Below are 19,708 nucleotides of genomic sequence, written 5' to 3'. Positions count from 1 at the left end.
TTTCACACAAAACCAATAAGGAAAGACATAAGTCGGGCGGAGCCGACTATATAATACCCTACACCAACTGGTGTTCGTGGTACTTTTTATATGTAGAACTTATCTCGAAATCTTGTCAGACTTTAATTTGAATACCTATTGAAATATCAAATAGAACCTTGTAAGATTTTCCTACGATAGAACAACAAATTTGGATTTCCACATCCTTAAAAAGAAATATCGGATAAAAGATTATATGGGAGTTTTATCGAGACCTATGCCAATTTTGATGACACATTCTGGGACGTCAAATAGAACACCTCACGCCCTATATTGTAGAGATGTGAACAAAATTGTGGCTTTTACTTCCTTAAAAGTCCATATCGGAAAAATTATATACATTGGAGCTATATCTAAATCAGGACCGATTTTAATGAAATTTTGCGCACGTATTGGAATGTCAAATAAAACGTCTCATGAAAAATCGGATAAAAATTGTGGTTTCTACAGGCTAAAGTCTATTTCGGATGAATGATATGTCGGGGACCTATATCTAAATCTAAACCGAATTTTTTGAAATTTTGCACACGTATTAAGATGTCAAAGAAAACACCTCGTACTACATCTTGTTAAGATCGGACAAAAGATATATATGGGTTCTATTTCTTAATCTAGACCGATTTATATGAAATTTTGCACTCGCATTGGGACTTTAACTCACGCCAAATTTTGTAGAAATGGGGCCTATTACAGCCTTTAAAGTCCAAATGGGATGAAAGATATATATGGGAGGTATATCTAAATCTGAACCGATATTTATGAACTTTTGAACACATAGTAAACGTCAAATTAAGCACCCCGAGCCAAATTTGGTAAAGATCGGACCAAAATTATGACTGCTACAGCCTTAGAACTCCCTATCGGATAAAAGATATTTATGGGTGCTATATCTAAATTTGAACCGATTTTTATAAAATTTTACTGACGCATTGAAACTCCAAAAAAAAAACACTTCATGCAAAATTTTGTTAAGATCCGATAAAAATTGTGGCTGCTATAGCCATAAAATTCCATATCGGATGAAAGTTATATATGGGAGCTACTTCTAAATCTGTATCGATTCTGGAAAAATTTTGGCTTCTACAGCCTTAAAAGGCCATATCGGATGAAAGATATATATGGGAGCTATATCTAAATCTCAACCGATTTTTATGAAAATATAAAATGCACGCATATGAAGAAGTCAAATGAAGCACCTCATGCCAAACATGTAAAGATCGGACTAAAATTGTGGCTTCTATAGACGTAAAGGCCATATCGGATGAGAGATATATATGGGAGCTATATCTAAATCTGAATCGATTTCGTCCAATAGCGTTCGTCCTTGGACCAAAAAAGAGACTTGTGCAAAATTTCATGACAATCGGACAATAAATGCGACCTGTAACTTGATCACAAGAATACATGGACAGACAGACGGATCGACGGACAGACGGACATAGCTAAATCGAATAAGGAAGTGAATCTAAGCCGTTCGGTATACTTATCAAAGGGTCTAGCTCTTCTCTTTCTAAGCGTTGCAAACAAATGCACAAAGTTATAAAACCCTGTACCACAGTGGTGGTGTAGGGTATAAAAATGTGGGTGTTTGAAATGGCAACACTTCGTGTCAGCCACCAGGTACTTGGCTAATGCGATCCAAAATTCAGCCCAGACGAACTTAACTCGAGTTTTTACATTTTTCTCTTATTTTTTGTTCAAAATGGCTTTATTTTTTCTACAGACCTCGCCAAACATTGTGTATATACTTTGAATACTTAATATATGAAATTTCCTTAATCTCGGACATTAATGTCGAACGTCAACCGTAATGGATTATGGACAGCAAAAAAAATACCTTAACACCTCTGGCAAAAGCAAAACAACGACCTGCCCCTCTTTTAAACATCGCGAGTAAAACTTTCCACTACTCCACTTAAGTAATAATCTTATATTTGAGTTCTTTTGCTATTCTATCAACAGACGACATATATTGAACTGAAATGATAAAGAAAAGTTTTCACATGAATCTAAATTTATAATCACAATATCAAAATTATCAACATTATTTTAAAAATTTTATACACATTCATAAATTCTTATAGGAATTCAATCGATCTGATTGATTGTTTTCAATTGACTCATTGATAATACCAGAACACGTCATTGATAAGCTGTCTATTATGATAATGGACTGCACTTTATCGAAATCGTTTGAAAAGGTGTACTAGTAAAATAAGCGTACTACACATATATATTGCACATGCAAAGGAGTACTATCAAAAAATGTAGAGTGGTCAAGTAATAAAATGTTTGATTTTTTAAGACAGATAGCCTTTTAGTATATTTAAATTTAATATTTATTGGGTAAAAATTTGTTTTATTTAAGTACTTGAGTATGTGGTATTTTATTCAGAAACAGCTTATCACTAAAGCCAAATAATTGGTCTATCTCTCTTCACTGCAAATGCACTAAGTTATAATACCCTGTACCATAGTAGTGGTGTAGGGTATAATGAGAAGAAGACGTGCTAAGTTCGGCCGGGCCGAATCTTTGGAGCCCACCGACATGGATTCTGCAAAAAAGTTATACAAAATCAATTTATTTGAAGGGCATTATTTTATTCTACATACCAAATTTCTGTCAAACCAGCAAAAATTAAAGTTTCTGAAACCGAACAAGGATGATCGGAAGACTGGTTTACATGAGAACTATATCAAATTATAGACTGAATTGGACCGTATTTGGCACAGACGATGGAAGTCGTAACAGAACATTGCATACACAATTTCAGCCAAATCGGACAAACATTGCGGCTTGAAAGGAAAGGAAGAAGTCAAATCGGAAAAACGGTTTATATGGGAGCTATATCAGGTTATAGACCAATTTGAATCTTACTTGGCACTGTTGTTAGAGGTCATAACAGAACACTATATGCAAAATTTCAGCCAAATCTGACACAAATTGCGGCTTCCTGGGGCTCAATATGGGAGCTATATCAGGTTAAAGAGCGATTTGGACCGTACTTAGCATAGTTGTTGAAAGTCATAACGGAACACTATGCGCAAAATTTTAGCCAAATTGGAAAAAAATTGCGGCTTCCATGGTCTCAAGAAGTCTAATCGGGAGATCGGTTTATATGGGAGCTATATTTAAATCTGAATCGGTATGGCCCATTTGCAATCAATATTAAGTATCTGTGCAAAATTTCAAGCGGCTAGTTTTACGCGTTCGACCGCTATCGGGATTTCGACAGACGGACATGGCCAGATCGACTCAGAACGTCGAGACGATCAAGAATGTATGTATGTTTGTAACACCTCGAATATTTCGAGGTGTTACAAACGGAATGACTAGATTAGTATACCCCCATCCTATGGTGGTGGGTATTAAAACCAGAAGCAATATCAATGTACAGACAAAATAAAACCAAAGTTAATAACGTCCGTCAGAAGTCATGATTGAAATAATTGCATATGTTAGCCTAATCGGATGAAAATTGCTCCCTCTATAGGCGCAATGCATCTTAAAGGATACATTCAGTGTCGGATTGCTTATTTTTGTTTAGTTTTGCAAAAAAATTAAACTTTTGCGATATCCGTCGGAAAAATATCTATCGATATTCAGTCAAAAAATTGAATATCGATAGTACCGTTGATAGTGCTATGTCGTCCAATAGAATGCGACAAATTTCGCATTCAATTAATAGACAATTTTCATGGGAATGAACTCGGTAATAGGCTTAAGGGAAACCCTTACTCACTGTTTTTGAAAGTGAAAATGATTCGATTGAGTCTAGTTTTCTACAAACTTTGGCACAATTTAAATTTAAGTTGTTTGCTTTCTCTAGCTTGATAAATAACTGAATTTGGAATTTTTTCTTTTCATCCATTATGGCTTATTTGAATTTTCAAATGATTTTGTAACACTTACAGGTAAATTGCCAAACAAATATTTTACCTGGAATGTACATCATATTTGAACGTATTAATGGTGATTGTCGTTAATGAATACCCCTAATGTCTTTTATATGTGTAAACACACGGTGTTTATATAGTTTGCTTTTATTTGCTTGTTTGTTGTATGCATCAGGTATGAATTCACTTCACAGTCGTCCGCTATCTATTAAAAGCGATCATTTTCATTTTATGAGATTGTGTAAAAGGGGTTGCCAGAAGTTTATTTTTGCTATTCTTGGTTTCGAGCCGGGTTTAGCGAGTCTTATAATACTTCCCTACAAAAAGGTGTTGTGGGACTACCACCCAAACACGTTGTCTGGAATAGATTTAAGATTTATGCTCTAACCTCAAATGCCTTTAATTTGGGCTAATATTGACTTGGTCCGTAAATATGTCATGGTAGGTATTTATGTCATTACGTCATGTTCGGTAATTATGTTTGGGAAATTTTTCGAAGAATAAGGAGATCCACAAAGACTTGGCCTCGAAAGTATATATTCGATTTATGCTTCAATTTCACACTCTTCATTTAAGCTGTGTATTTTAGTAATATATAGTGCAGTGCAATGAAATTTGTATGATAATGTCATCTATCTATCTAGGACAACGAAGTTCTGGATAGATTACCAGTGCAGTCTTATTTAGAAAATCTGTCGCCAGAATTGCTATGATATGTTTTTAACAAATAAGTGTGGCCAACCGCAGAAATCCTCTATTGTGAATGGTCAAATAAAATTAAAACCAATTATTTATAAAATTGCGTGCACAAATCTTAATACATTTTATTTAACTTCTAGGCCCCCACATGTTTTGCAAATTTTATTTATAAATTTTACAATTATTTTCACTTTTTTCCTCGTATTGTTTTGATAGGTTGGCAAATGTCGTTATCACCTCCAGGCAAACAAACATACTTGCACCTGAAACTTTTTTTGCGTTTTATTTTTGTCCTTCACGACTTGTCTATCCAGTACTAAAAAACAAAAATGGCCGGCAATTATGTCATGATAGATAACACTGTTGCCAGATATTTTTGGGAGAGATTCCCAAAACACCAAAAAAATTTTGTCATTGTAGGTCATAAAAAGCATTACGTGCAAAATTTCCAACAAATCCAGTAACAATTGCGATTTTCAGGTGCTCAAGGTGTCAATTCGGGAGATATAGGAGTTCATATAATATCAGGTTGTAAACCGATTTGGACCATATTTGGACATAATCTGACGACAGTGATTGGTAAATACATACATCATAGCCGGTAAATATGTCCTGGTCGGTAAATATAACATGGTCGGTTATTATGTTTGATAGATTTATCGGAGGGTTGGCCGGTCACAGAAAATGATCTCGGTAGTAGATATCAGATTTGTTCTCCACTCTCAAATAAGATTGATTTGAGCCCCAAATTGCTATGGTCGACAAGTACGTTATGTTTAGGAAATAGTTTGGTAGTGGGGTGGTCACTCCAATACTTGTCCCCAATAATAGATTTCAGGTTTGTTTTCTATTTTTAAATGCCTTTAATTTGAGTCCTATATTATTCATCGGTCTACATATCCGTTTATGGGGTTTGGGGTGAGGTGGTCTCCCATGGATCCCTACCCGAAATTTGTTTGCCAAAAAATTAGTTGCCAATTGCTTTTTTCATCACATCCATGCAAATTTGTCCATGAACATTTCTTTAAGGAACAAGGGCAAACTTATCACATATCAATGAGTGCTGTCTGATTCAACGTAAAGCTCAATGATGAAGGGTCTCCTTTTCATTGGAACCTTTGGTTGGAATAGCGTGCTGCAGTGTGACAGCTCTTTGGGGAAAAGTTTTTGCATGACAGTTTTACGTGGGGATAACCACCGTTGAAATTTTTTTCTGATGTTCCCGTCAGCATTCGAACCTGGCGTTCAGAGTCATAGGCAGACATGCTAACCTCTGCGCTTCGGTGGCCTCCACTCTTACCTTACCTTACCTTAAAGGCTATTCTTACTCTCCTGCAAATTTTTCTGGCATATTTTTACTGCAAATATACGCGTAAAGTAGCTACCATTACAAGTTTGACAGATAAACAAGTATGAACTTGGTAACACTTTATGTCAGCTACATTGTAACTTCGTCATTCCGTTGGAAAATCATTAAAATATTTATTTGATTTTTTTGAATCAGCACACTTTGAAATTAAGGTATAAACTACTTAGGTATATTATCTATAAGAAATTTGCCTATATAAATACTACTTAAGTACCGGTGATTAGACTAAATACATAAGACGTCATTATAAAAAAATTTTATACTTCAAGATAGAATAAAGGTTGGTGATATGTAGAAACGTTGTACGATCAAGGTTACAAAGGTCAAAATGAGAACTTGTTTGACTCTTAAATAAACAGAGACCAGAGAGACCAACTTAATGGTACAGTGGTAATTTAACATGTCTGACAATGACGCGGTACTTATACTCTCAGGAATGCTGGATGGCTGCATTTGTGAATATAGTTTATCGGAAAATGTTATATCGGAAAATGTTATACCAACCATCATAGGATGGGGTATAAGAATCTAGCCATTCCGTTTGTAACACAACCAGGACAATGCCATGATCGTGCAATCCTCTGTATGCCATTTGGAGGCGGTGGAATAGAGGATAGATAGAGGTTTAACGGTGCCGGAGATATAACCCCGCCATGGGGAACTCCATGTTCCACCCTACGGGGTTTCAACTTCTTATAGCAAAATACCACAAACGACTGCCGACCATAGAGCATGGTTGACCGTTCCGAAAGCCTTCGATAGATCAAGGGCCACGAAGACCGTTCTATAACATGGCCTGGGTTGATTGAAGTCAGGGCAAATGTGTTCTCCGTATGTGTTACGATTTAATGCCATTTGGAGGCGGTGGAATAGAGGTTTAACAGTGTTTCACTCTACGGGGTTTCGACTTCTTATCCCTAAATACCACAAACGACTGCCGACCACATGGCATCGTAGAAAGCTTTCGATAGGTCCAGTGCCATGAAGACCCTCATATAACATGGCCGGGGCTGATAGAAACCAGGGCAAATGTGTGCGGTGATGGCATGTAAAACAGTTGTAGCCACATTTGCATGTGGAGGTTGCAATCCTCGAGAAGCTCCTATAGATAGTTAAGCTCGTTCCTGTCCAAAGAACCGATCGCCGTGGGAAAATGGAGGGCAATTGGTTATTTAAGGGTGCCAATAATCCGCCTTGTTATATCGAGCATCATAGGCACTCAGTATTAATGCAAGAACCGCTACCGACTGGCCTCTTCTGATTGTCCGCGACTGCCGTTGCAACTACTCCGTATGGAGCATTTCACTATCCGCAACCTGTGGACGCGCCCGCTCTATTTGTCGAATCAATTGGACCACAAATACGCTCTTTATAGTCAAAACAAAAGTTCGTTGAGCCGAGGTGACCAACTGTGCCCCAACTGGGGCACAAATGATTAGTCAATCATCATTTTTAGAGTAGTCAATCATTCACCAATATTTTTTTTTTTTTTGTTAATTCGTATCTTGTTTTTTTTTTCATTGAAGTTGTTTCCTTAGTAGTTATTCATTATTATATATTTATACTTTAGAAATTTTTTTTATATTTTAACTTAAATAAAGTCCATTGGTCAAATAAGGTCTTAGGGCTTGGCTAATACTTGAGCAAATAAATAAATAACTCAATCTCATTTTTTGTTTTCTATACCAAACTCAAATAAATATCGTAGAAAGACAATCCAAAATCTTGAATATTAAACAGTTTACAGAAACTTATATTGTATTCCGTGCATTAAATCTTCCTTTAAGCTATGATTTTAGTCGAAAAATTCCATGACGCTAATAAACAATAGAAATTAGTTTTTTTAGCCAAAATCCAGTTCAACGTCCAAGACTAAAAACGAATGGCTCATCAATGGCTAGCAGGCAAAATGAATAATTCAGACTGAACCCTCCCTCTCTCTTTCCCAAAGAGACCGTCATATTTCAACTGCTGACACAGAGAGACTCATCGTATAGATCAATCATGCTTAAAAATGTGCATAAACTTAGTTATATGTATTTTGGAATGGATTTTTTTTGGGTTTTTTTTATTTTTCTTATTGTTATTGGTTTTTTTATTAAAAATCCAGATTAAAACAGACTGAGTTTAGTCATGGAATATTTATAAAAAAAAAAAGATTTATCTAGAATTTTCTACACCTGTAATAATGATTACAATGGAAGGAAATGGAAAACGTTATGTTTTACTTATGGTTATAGTTATAAATTATGAACGCAAATGAATAAACAAACATTAACACACTAACTTGTTATTCGAAGTATAAAGTTTCGCGCTTCTTGTTTGCTCTTCCCTGCAAACAAACAACTACAAAAAACAAATTTGGGTTTTAATTATTAATAAATGTATGTGTGTTTGCTCATTTTTAGGTAATGTCAACAAATAAACGCCAAACCAGTCTATTTCTGATAGGCATACGAACCACGTTTAATGGCCTATGATATGGCACGTTTTGCACCTGTTGATTGTTATGAGGGGAAAATGTTGAAGAAAAAAACTGTAAAACAATACCTTAGATTGGGCCTAAATAACGAAAAGGTTCGTCTATATGGCATCGGCCAGATCGCTTTATATGGCAGTTATATCCAAAGACGATCTATGCCATAGTCAGCAGAAATGAATTTACCTTGAATAAATTTGCCGAAATACAATTATTTTAAACATCATGCTCTATTGTGAATTGTTTCTGGAAATCTGTTTTGTTTTTGTGACTGCAAAATAATTCACATAAAAACCGACAAATACATAGTTTGCGAATAAAAATATATCAACCAAAAGAAAGTGTCGTTTCTTCATCGGGGTAACAATTTTGGTGCGATATAATGGCTTAGACACACTTTTAATATTTTACGGTCCCCCAGTCTGAGCTACGAAGACAAGAAATGTGTCAATAAAAATTATCTTCTCGCAGTAGGGAATTAATAGGACTGTCCTCTCTTTACGCACCCTCAGGTGTTAGCAGATTGTAGCAATCCCATGACCGGCGGTTGTACATACCGGATTGACCCGATGGGGTTCTTTATCGATAAAGGCTGCCGCCTCAGATGGTAGCGATACTCTACCACAAGTGTTCCCTTAACATCAGGGTGTTCCTTTCCCATACACTCGTGGCATCAAAAATGAATGAAAACAAAAACAATGGATTGATCGAGGAAAGGGTCCACTGCCTACCCTGTCCCCAGTTCATCCGTTGTATAGTGTAAATCCCGCCTGCCTTGATCTCGCAGCGAGTAAGACACAGGGAGAGAAGCCACCCGTGATAAAAGAAATTGAAAAGGTGAATAGGGAGCTAGGCATGCAATACAACGGTTCACCATATGCGAACACACAACCAAAAACGTGTTAAGTTCGGCCATAGTGAATGTGTTTTACGCTTCACCACGGATCGGATTTATCAAGTTATTTGCAAGGTTTTCTTTTATGAGTAAATACCTAGAAATCGGTTAAACCAAAAAAAAAAAAAAAAATGTTCCTGGAGATTTTTTGTGAATTTGTATTGTATTGGGTTGCCCAAAAAGTAATTGCGGATTTTTTAAAAAAAGTAAATGCATTTTTAATAAAAATTAGAAAGAACTTTAATCAAATATACTTGTTTTACACTTTTTTTTCTAAAGCAAGCTAAAAGTAACAGCTGATAACTGACAGAAGAAAGAATGCAATTACAGAGTCACAAGCTGTGAAAAAATTTGTCAACGCCGACTATATGAAAAATCCGCAATTACTTTTTGGGCAACCCAATATAACAATTACTTGCTGTAGGTGCTTTAGTCAAATCAAATTGTGAGATCGGTAAATATAGAAAATTTATGAGGTTCTTACTGATTCGGGCCAAATTTTATATAGATGTTAAAGGTCATAGCAGAAGTCAGCTTGCAAAATTACACACAAATTTGATTTGATAATTGCGCTCTTTTAAGGCTAGAGAAGCAAAATCGGGAGAGAGCTTTAAAAGTTATGGGCCAAACCAAACTTAGCATCGAAGTCGTACGTCACTGCAGAGGTTAGGTTAGGTTTAAGTGACAGTCTGCCAACAGACTCATTTTGACATTTTCGCCCATTGTGATACCACAGCAACAGTAGAAGATGCCTTCTAATTCCTACCGTTGAACCATCCAGATCGCTTTAAAAAATCCAACAACTTGCGAACGTTCACATCCACTAAGTCAGACAGGTTCTCAAAGAAATGAGAACATAAACTACTTTTGACTGCCAGAGCGGGACACACACACCGAAGGTTTTCTATAGTCTCTTCTTTTTCAATGTCCTCACAGTTTCGGCAAAAGTCGTTACTGCCAACTTTCAGTCTGTCAGCATGTTTTCCGATTAGACAATTATCTGTCACATTGCAGAAGTCCACGTGCAAAGTTTCAGCAGTATCGAATAAGAATTTCGCCATATAGAAGCTCAAGAAGCAACATCGAAAGATCGGTTTACATGGAATCTATATCAGGTTAAAGACTAATTTGAACCATATTTGACATAGTTATAAGAGGTCGCAGGAGATGATATCGTACGAAAATCCAACCAAATCATATACGAATTGTGCTCTCTAGAGGGCAATGACCATGCTCCCGCGGCGATCGGTACTTTGGACCGGAACGAGCTTGCTCACCTAAAGGAGCTTGAAGAGGATCGCCACCTTCAAGTGAAAATGTAATTACAACAACAACAACAACTGATAGTCTCTGCTCAATACCGCTGATTGTCCGTGACTGCCATAGTTGCTACTCAATATGGAGCATTACACTATCTACAACCTGTGGATGCCCCCGATAGCTCGCAGCAAAACTTCTCTTTACAGCGATGAACACCATACAGATTAGATGCCAAAGTTCCAGTCAGTGTGGTGTCCACAGCTATGACGTGCCGGACAAAGGCTACCTTTGGACATATCTAGATCGTCTTTGGGGACATCTTTGTTTTTGTAGCCGTTGAAGTTTAATAAATTGTAAATAATAATCCCTTATGACGTTCTGCGAAATAAAAGCAGTACTTATAACACATTCAGAACTTTTTTCCATCCAAATCGTACGACGTTTCAAATCAAACTTCTTTTTCATAAAAAGTATGTAATTTGACTAGTAATTGCATTGTAAGATTTTATGCTAAGGCTTTAGAGTTGATTTGTATTTGATTTCTATACCATCAACAATTTTTTTTCTTCCACGGGAAAATTTAAAAGATTGCACCAAAAAATAAAGACCTTTTAATAAATAATTGTTGCCAATTTACTCATCCATTTAATCGTCCAATTAGAGGTTAAGTTTTGTTTGCACAAATTGTGTACTTAAGTACGATAACATGTGGAAATTGGTGACAATTTTAATGGCTTCCCACGCAGACAAACTCATAATACCTCCCACTTGTTGTATGTTTATGCGTATTGATACAATTGTATATCCATAGTATGTATGTTCGTCCATATTGCAGCACAAAAAGTGGGAGTGTACGATAACCCTTTTATTGTAGAAAGGTTAAGCCACCGTAGCTTAACATACACCATTGATAATGAATAAAAATAAAAGGAATAAACCACTACACAGGTCGAATAAATAAGCAATTTACAATGGGTAGACAGAAAAAGCGATCAAATAAAGCAATTGACTAAAAGGGATAAATTTACTTCATACTGATGGCTGCGTTTAATCAAAATGTGGAAGTACCGTTAAAAGTCTTTAGGAACTTTGAAATTTTTCTTTTAGAGAACATTTCTTCACATTTAATATTTTGCATTTGGTTATTGTCTGACTATCAACCCAGAAAAGGTTTAATTTTCCTGGCAAACTTTCTATTCATTCAAGTGCTCTTTAGATGAATAAGATCTATGCTTGGTAAACACTGCAGATAAGATTAGAATAGAAACTGTCATGTCGACTTTTCCACCTTCAGTTTGATAGCTCTTAAACCCATTGCAGTGAGTGTTTATTTAACAGTGATGGTAATGCAAGATAGTAATGCGTTCTGGTTGGCAGGTGCACATACTTAAGATATTGAAAAGCTTTCTAGAGGGCCCAGATCTCAACTTGGCAAACAGAATTGTACTACAAAAGCCAAGCCATTACAAAATCATTACAATAATCATGTGAACTGTGGACTCTTAGCCATATTAATCCATTGTTGTTGTTGTTTTAGCAGTGTATTGTACACTGAGGTAGCAGCCCTTGCCGATGAAGGGCTCCATTAGGTTAATCCGTTACGTACAACCGGCTGTCATGGGATTGATAGAGTTTAGCTAATTAAAAAGTTAGGATGACCTAATGTAAATCTCTATATTTACTCGCATTTGTATTCTTATGTTTTTAAGTACAAACTACATAAAATTAAACAAAAACATTGAATCAAGAAACAACAATTCCGTAAACATCGTATGATTCTCAATAAAACCGGTTGCCGGCGATTTTATCATTTCTCGTCTGTCAGTTGTCTGGGTGTTTTCGATATTGAGAATGCCCCATGACCTTCAACAACAACGAAGGTATTTCTTGAATTCTAGACTTTTAAAAAAGTAGTAATTTTGCATTGGTTAAAAACTAAACATGCACACTACAAATGACCACTTTTCGATTACTCACTTTTCAATGTTTCAAGCACCCCTCATTATAAGATAAAAAAGTTCATTATAGTTGTATAATAATTAGTAAACCCGAACATTGCTATTCATTTTATTTTATTGTTGTTTTTCAATAAACAACAATATTAAGCCTTGAACTCACAGATAACATTAACCCCCATACGGAAATCGCAAGAACATCAAACAATAACATCAAAATCATTGACAAATGACAACTAGCAAATCGCATTGCAACAACTCCAACAAACAACAGAACGCAATGTTTATCTTATTGGAGCATCTACATCTCTGGTGGTGGTGTGGCTTAATCATCATAGCCTGCCTAAAAATCTATTGAAATATTCAAAAAAAATAAGCAAAAAAAACATGTAATTACCTGTTGATTTTTACTGCAGAGCCCAATAACAAATGGGAGAAAGTCTATTTATTTCGTTTATATCCAGTTGTTTAATTTACTTAGAATTATAGGCAATAACAAAGTGTAGGATTATACACTAGCACCCGTACACAATAAATAAATTTTTCGTTTTCCCGATGATTTTTCAACAGAAAGATTTTTTTTCTCCTATTCTATTCTTATTTCTTTTCATCTATTTTTTAAGATTTTGCGATGAGCAAACTATAGAAGTCAACATTCGTCTAATCGATTTCCTACTAACAGTCGACAAGTCATGCCAGTAATTACAATCAATCGTCAGATATCGATTTTGATGCGGAATAATCGATTTAAAATACAACAAAAGAGTCTGCTGTCAGCTTTTTAGCGACTCGTAAGGTGGACTTACATACCTCACGCAGCACTTATGCGTGCTTACATATGCATGTCACATGGCGAAATAATTAAAAGTGTTCTCATTTGTACAACAACCACATATCATGTTGTGCAATTCGCCATCATGTTATCAAGCTGATCGACGTTTTGGCAACCCACGCAAAGGAGTTTGTGTGCGTGTGTATATAGGTGTGCGTACATGAGCAGAGAATATGTGAGAAAGAAGATAACAACAAAGAGAATGCAAACAAAAATCTGTCATTTTAATACCGTCAAAGGTATCCGGCTTGTAACAGCTGTTCGCGTGAGACCACCATTTTAATTTAATTTAGCTTTGAGCATGTCAGAAAAAATTAAAATAGCTTGGTTTGTATTGTGTGAGTTACTCAAGATGACAACAAACAGAATGCAAACAAAATCTGACATCTTGATACCGTCAAACCTGTCCAATTAACAGTTGTTTACGTTAATGATTTCTGATTTCTTTATGTTTTTTGCCAGAAGAAGTAGAACACCGCTCTAATCTAAATAACACTGCTAGAGGCGCTATTACACGGCATGTAGATGTCTTATGATATGTCACCTTTTGTATGCACATGTAATTGAAAATGTTTGTCAAAATTATCAATTTATATACTATTCATCATTTTTGCCATCACACCTGTATGTTATTATCGTATAACATAAAATAAAAATTTGAGCAAAAGCTGATTTTTTATGCGCAAAAATTGTAAAAGTTGTGAAAAAGCTAGGTAAATCATAAATTTGTGAAAACAATTTAATTTGGGTTTGATTTCATTCGACTGACATCAAAAACAGCTGATATCTTCATGTTTTTGTCAGAAGCAAAAGAGCATGCTATTTGATAAGTGATTTTCATATGTTAGTTTCGTTTGTATCACACGACATGTACAACTCAACATGTGCCAAATTTGACATGTTATAAGACAACTACATGCCGTGTCATAGAGCCTTATGTGATGTTCATGTGTTATTTTCATTCCTATCACACTATGGGTGCAACTTCAACAATAGCAAAATTTGACATGTCATTAGACAAGAACATGTAGTGTGATGGCACCTTAATGATAATACCTCTAAATTGCACCATGTAGGTAAGCAAGCTTGTCCGGTCCATGGTACAATGGAGATGTATAGTCATTAGCAGAAATTTAACCCCAAGGCGGATTTAAAAAGGTGGTCTTACGCGAATAGCTGTAAACAGCCGGCCAGGTTTGACGGTATTAAAATGTCAGATTTTTGTTTGCATTCTCTTTGTGGTTTTCTTCTTTCTAGCATATTCTCTGTTCATGTACGCATTTTCGCTGAGAATAAAGTCAGTACTAGGCTTAAGTAATGAGGGAATGTCCATATGTAATGAGAAAATGTCTTACCGTATGAAATCAACAAGTGTTTTTTCTTCAAATTCTATTAGTTAAAAAAGTAGTCGCGAAAAGCGAACATAGGAGCGGCCTTGTATCAGAAAGTATTCATGTAGTGTTTTTTTATTAAATGGCAACTCTAAGTACTGATCCCAATACTCGTTATTCGGCAACCTCCGAAATACACTCAGATACCCAGTACTAAGCCCAAAACACAACCATGCATTTTTGTGGCTATCGGTCTATCGGTCATGACGACACTACACTAAATAAATACTTTTGTTAACGATTTTTGGCAATTTCTTAAACATTTTGCAACGTTAAGTGAAAAAATAAAGTTTAACTCTATATAATTTCTCGGAAAAGTTCCAGATATACATAAGCCAATATGAGGAAAATGCAAAAATAAAGTGTTAAAATTTCGATTGTGTATGAGTGTGTGTGTATGTTGTTGTTGCAATCTCTTATTCCGTCCAACCAATAATGAAAAAAATCTATTTGGAGATTGTTACGGACTTTGGAGTGTAAGAAAAGTCGTGTAATGGAAGAGAAAAACGAATTAATGCGAAATATATATAAATATAAAAAACAACAACAAATTATCGGATTAAAACAAAAGGTTTTTCGGTTGTGAAAAAGTGTACAAAAAAATTGTATCATTTCAATAATGCGGGGACGTCAGCCATCCATCCCCATACATTCCCTGCGTTGGATCTGTGTTGTTGCTGGTGCTGCTGCTACTGCTTGTTGCTCCTCATTCTTGTGATTTCATATTCAGTTTTTATGTTTTCTTGTGGTTTTATGCTTTGCTTCAAAACAACAACAACAACAAAAGATAATTTGTTGCTTCTTAAGGCCGCCGCATTCACATTCGCCATTCGTCGCACTGTTGCTGGCAAAAAAAACAGAAACTCAAAGCACAAAGTAGAAGAAGAAGAAAAGTAAGCAAGAATTAGATGGAGTAAAACGACTTATGAATACCCCTCATATTTTAAGTTTTTTTTTTTGTAAATGACATCTAAGCTTTTGGACTAGATGTTAGCGAATAGTTGGGAAATAATGTTAATAGTCATTAAATTTCCTGAGAGATTTTAAGGAGTGCTTCCATTTTTAATGAAATTTGGCATATCCACCTAGTTCAGACTAATTGAGGACAAAAGCTTGGGACTTTCAAGAAATGCTTATAACTTTTAAAGAATTTTGTTGTTGTTAAAGATGGTATTAATAGTCGTCTTAATTTACTTTCAAATTCTTTGCTTTGCTGACTATTAAAGTCAAGAAATCTCTATCCAATTAATATAACTTTGGTGCAAAGAAAGCTGAAAACGGTGAATGTCTTGTTTACAAATCTAAAAATTGTACTGCGGCATCTGCGATGTTTTAGTCCCAATAAAAGGTAAATATAACCTCTCATTAGATACTAATATTAATTTTTTTAATAATTTTGTTTAATACATAGAGCACAAAAGAAAAATAAGTTGAATAGTAGATTAATAGCGCCTCTGTAGTTGAGTTGGTAAAAAGCTTGGATTGTCAGTGCAGGAAAATCTAGGAGCCATAGGGGCTTATGGTGATCCCCTTAGCAATTGGACTTATTTCTTTATATACTTTTTGTAGCCACATATGAAGCATTCCACTGTTGTTGTTGTTATTGTTTGCATGTGGAGCATTCCATTATACGCAACCTGTGCAACCACGCGGTAATTCTACGCTGAGATTCTCATAATAACAGCCAACTCCCTATCCCAAGAAATCCTTTATCGCAATGGTTGCCGTCTCGGTGTACAACCCACTGCAACAATAACGAACTCGCAAACAGATTGGAGACACTTGGCCTTGAAAATAGATATCGGATTCGTACTCTACTCTCAAATAATTTTCATTTGCAAATTTGTCAGTAAATAGGAATATTCTGTTTTGAAGATCTGGGTGGGGCGGATCCCCACATTCTTCGTTCCTGCTTTACACCAAATACCTTTTGAGACCCATATGACAATGGTCGATTAATATGACCTGTTGAGGGTGCTTAGGGATTGGCGACCCACCAGACACATGGCCTCAAATGTGGATATCAGATTCGTTTACTAGTCTCAAGAACCTTTAATTTCAGTCGAATTCTGTCATGATGGGTCCTTTTATGCTTTTGGAGGGGCGGGGCGGGGCGCAAGCCACTAAACCCTCTTGGGGCTTGTGCCCCACCCACATGTACCCCATCCCTAATTTGGATACCAATTTCTGTTTTTAGGTTACTATAAGGCCTCAAACATTATTGAGTTGAAATCGTCCCACACATCTCCGAGATCTGGTGATTTTGAAAATTAACATAAGGTGGAGGATCCATCCCTCTTTAGATGCAAAAAAATGTAGTTGTTGTAGCCACATTATTCATGTGGAGGTGGCGATCCTCGTCAAGCTTCTGTGTGAGCAAGCTCGTTCCGGTCCAAAGGACCGATCTCGTGGCGAATTGGTTATTTAAAGGCGCCAATAACTCAAATTGATTATTTAAAGGCGCCAATAACACAAATTGGTTATATAAATGCCCCAATAACTCGCTCGCAGCTAAGCTTCCCGTTACAGCAATGAACACCACACAGATCAGACCTTAATCTTCCAGCCTGTGTGGTGCTCACAGCTATCCGGGAAAATATGTAGCATTCCAGTTTACTTACAGAACTATTTGAAAGAAAATCGGTGTGAAAATATTTTTTTTGAAATATTGTGAAATTATTTTTTTGTCAATAATGTGTGGATATTCCAGAATATGTACAATTTCGCTCGATACAACCTCCTTTTGTCTTGACTATTTTTTTTCAAGGTTGTCAAATAGCGAATTTCAAGCTATCGTCCAAATTTTATTTTTATAGAAAATTTTCAACGATTGATTTTTGTAGAAAATTTTTGTCAAAATTCGACTTTTTTAGAAAATTTCGTCGGAATTTGGTTTTATTTCATCGAAATTAGATTTTTATAGAAAATTTCGTCAATTGTAACTTCGAAAACTAGCTTACCCGGTGTGCTTCGCCAATCCCTTAAATGTTTGCGTCCCCCCTTTGATATGGTAAAAATTTGAAAATAATTCATATTCGTATTTAATCATCTAATATCCCATATCTAATATCCGATTGGCATACATATACATTTGTGGTATAATTTTGGGGTGTGGTGACCCCCAGGGTATTGACCCAAATTTTTATTTAGGTTTCATACGAAACCTACACCTTTCGTTTGTGCCCCATATTGTCCCGTTCGGTCTACATTTGTGGCTTAATTTTTGGGTGTTCTGCCCCGCCTGGGTAAAGTTTCGTATTGTACTCTCAAGTTCCTAGCTTTTGAATCCCATATTGTCCCGATCGACCAATATGTCCGCTTGGGAATGGTTTTTGGGGTGGGTTGGCTCCCCTGGGACTTGACCACAAATTTTTATATAAGTTTCGCATTCTACTTCCAATTACATTTCAATTGATCAATGGGAAAACATGTAATTTTTGGGGGTGGTAGCAATTGTTATATCAAATTCGTACTCTCCTCTTAAATTCCCTTTTATTTGATACCCATATTGTGCCAATCGGTAAACATGTCCGTTTGGGTAGGTTTGAGGCAAGGCGTCCCCCACGGTTATTTGACCCAAAGTTTTATACAAATTTTGTGTTTTTGGGTTACTATAAGGGGACATACAACGTTCGCTTAAATTGATACAATAAAATCCGAGATCTGCCGTTTTTTTTTTAAATTTGGGTAAGGGGGAATTGGATATTTAAAGAAAATTTCGTTGAGATTTAATTTTTAAAAAAATTTTATAGAAAATTCTGGCCGAATTGGATTTTTAATGAAAATTTCGTCAAAAGTAAATTTTTAAAAATTTTTTTCCAATTTTTTTCAAGTAAATTTTTTTATAGAACGTTTCGTCAACATTTTATTTTGTAGAATATTTCGTCGATCTTTTTTTATGGAACATCTGATTTCATAGAAATTTTATTTTTCTAGTTTTGTAAACTTTTTTATAAAAAATTTCATAGAATTTTTTTTAATTTTTATAAAAAATTTCCTCAAAATTTAATTTTTTAAAAAATTTTGTCGAAATTTAATTTTTATAAAAAATTTCGTCAAAATTTGATTTTTATAAAATATTTAATCAAAAATATTCCATCAACATTATATTTTTGTAGAAAATTTCATAAAAATTTTTGAGTTTGTAGAAAATTTCATCGACATTTTATTCTTATGAAAATTTTATCGAAAATTAAATTTTATAGAAAATTTCGTCAAGAATTCATTATTATAAAAAATTTCGTCGATATTTTATTTTTAAGAAAATTTGGTACAAAATTTTCTTTTTATAAAAAAAAAAATTATAAAAATGTTAAGATTTTTTTCCTTGTATGACTATGTTTTCGCTCTATATTTCTCACAATTTCACAATAATATTATTTTGGCTAATATCGTTTTTGTTTTCTCTATTTTTTGCAGATATCAAAATATTCCAGCACATTAAACGGAACGAAATGCTTCCGACAACAATGATGCCCCCACAACACCAGTAGACAAGTTTCATATCGGTGTGAAAGAGCAACAAAAAACAAAACGAAAAGAGATAAAAAAGGGACCCACTGGTGGGTTAACCAACTACGCGCGCACTATCTCTATACGAAACGGAACGAAAAAGCAACCAAACAAAGTATTGCAGAATCTGATGAACGCCAGTGTTTTGTGGTGCCTTGGACTATATAAAAAGTCCATGTTGTATTTGTTGTTGTTGTGCCCAAAGATATCAACATGAAGACACTACAAAATAGCAACCAACACCCCCTTCAACAACAATAACTAACATACAAAAACAAACTCCAAGAGTGGGTATTGAAAAGTCAAAATACCCAAATAAACTTCACCTGGGAATACAGCTCATGCCACCACTCTCCTCATCGACAAAAAGCTGATATGGC

General features: G+C 35.3%; 2 protein-coding genes across 3 annotated transcripts in view; one reads left to right on the top strand and one right to left on the bottom strand.

Moving 5' to 3' along the window:
* Positions 1-13,257, bottom strand: part of LOC106087571 (carbonic anhydrase 2) — a 66,363-nt gene extending 53,106 nt beyond the window's left edge. Inside the window, exon 1 of the mRNA XM_059366961.1 lies at positions 12,991-13,257. The gene's annotated coding sequence lies outside the window, so the exon portion shown is untranslated. The remainder of the gene's footprint in view (positions 1-12,990) is intronic.
* A 1,729-nt stretch (positions 13,258-14,986) lies between these two features.
* Positions 14,987-19,708, top strand: part of LOC106087157 (rho-associated protein kinase 1) — a 67,250-nt gene continuing 62,528 nt past the window's right edge. Inside the window, exon 1 of one of the 2 annotated variants that reach the window (XM_013252136.2) lies at positions 14,987-15,292. The gene's annotated coding sequence lies outside the window, so the exon portion shown is untranslated. Of the gene's footprint in view, positions 15,388-19,708 lie in introns of both variants that reach the window. The other variant, XM_013252117.2, reaches the window with a different exon arrangement.

This window comes from Stomoxys calcitrans, chromosome 4 (assembly GCF_963082655.1).
Source record: "Stomoxys calcitrans chromosome 4, idStoCalc2.1, whole genome shotgun sequence".
NCBI lineage: Eukaryota > Metazoa > Arthropoda > Insecta > Diptera > Muscidae > Stomoxys > Stomoxys calcitrans.
Note: the sequence above shows the minus strand (reverse complement) of the source record. Positions and strands in the feature narration are given on the sequence as shown.